The sequence below is a fragment of the Helianthus annuus genome, chromosome 13 (assembly GCF_002127325.2).
Source record: "Helianthus annuus cultivar XRQ/B chromosome 13, HanXRQr2.0-SUNRISE, whole genome shotgun sequence".
Taxonomy (NCBI): Eukaryota; Viridiplantae; Streptophyta; class Magnoliopsida; order Asterales; family Asteraceae; genus Helianthus; species Helianthus annuus.
In genome coordinates this window covers 8,061,693-8,062,931 of record NC_035445.2, presented here as the reverse complement: position 1 = coordinate 8,062,931, position 1,239 = coordinate 8,061,693, and the positions used below count along the sequence as shown (strand labels likewise).

Genomic DNA, 1,239 nt, shown 5'->3' with positions numbered 1-1,239 from the left:
TGGAACTTCATAACGTGAGCGTGATCACGATGGTTATAGTCCGTAGTGACTATACCTACTGGTCACCACGTTATCTAGGCTCAGTGACGAGTCGTAGTTTCGGCCAAATGCGCATTCTTGCGTATGGGGCATAATGGTTCCCCTAGACCCAAAGTACAGGAAGCGTATGGGGCAATATGGTTCCCCTAGAGCCAATGTATAGGAAGCGTATGGGGCAATATGGTTCCCCTGATCCCCTAATCTGAATCCCTTTTATAAAAATGTGTCATAAAACGTTTATACATTATTGTAATACCCAAAACATATTTATGATAACCATAATAATTTTATCATTATATAGAAATATTTTAAAATTTTAAGAAATTAATAGAAGGCCGATCTTTTCTATCTCTATTGTTTATTTACTGGTCGTCCGTGCGCCCTCCATCTCTACCTGGTGGATTATTTTGTCATCCTTTACTCAGCCCCTCCCGTCCATGCAGGTGTATTATCTTATTTTTATTTCATTTATCTACGAGCAATTTAATGTTATGTAATGGGTATTTTGTTTAAATTCTTATAGCCTTACGACCCGTCCTATACTCAGCCCGACCTTTCTTTGCCACATTTTCCTCGGTCCGGCCAGACCATGCCGCTCTTTCCGCTGTCCGACCTTTCCATGCAAGTATGTTAGTTTGTTTTATTTCATTTTCTACGAACAATTTTAATGTTATGTAATGAGTATTTTGTTTGAATTTTTTATAGGCTCCAGACACGTCCTATACACGGCACATCCCGTCACCCTCTACAAGGCGTGGCCCGAACTTTACAGAGGAGGAGCTCGCTGAGTCTGACGAGGCGTCTGTCGAGAATTAATGATGATAGTGGTTTTTATTATCATATTATGTAGTACTGTACGAACAATTGAATTTAATTTTAAGTATTTGTAATATTTGTTTAATTTGGATATGCTTAATTTGTTTGGATTGCTTAATTTCACTACGTCTTTTATAAAATTTATAACAAAAAAAACTATCATCATTTTATAACAAAAAAACAACTTAATTAATGTTTAAAAAAATAAAGTTCAAAAAGATACTGTGACACCTGTGTCACTGCAACCATCAAACAGATTCCAAAACAATGAAATATTGTATCTCATACTTGGGATTCGTAAAAATATGTGTATCATTTGCACACATCAACTCTTGTTCGATTTGAAGCTTTAAATCGCTCTCTGGAGGGTTATACGCGCTCTGA

At 36.6% G+C, this 1,239-nt stretch overlaps 1 long non-coding RNA gene across 1 annotated transcript; it reads left to right on the top strand.

Annotated features, from left to right (window-relative positions):
• The first annotated feature begins 293 nt into the window (after positions 1–293).
• LOC110902461 lies at positions 294–964 on the top strand. The gene is made up of 3 exons (XR_002571131.2): positions 294–482; positions 563–664; positions 745–964. It is a non-coding gene; the product is annotated as an uncharacterized LOC110902461 (long non-coding RNA).
• Positions 965–1,239: the final 275 nt, after the last annotated feature.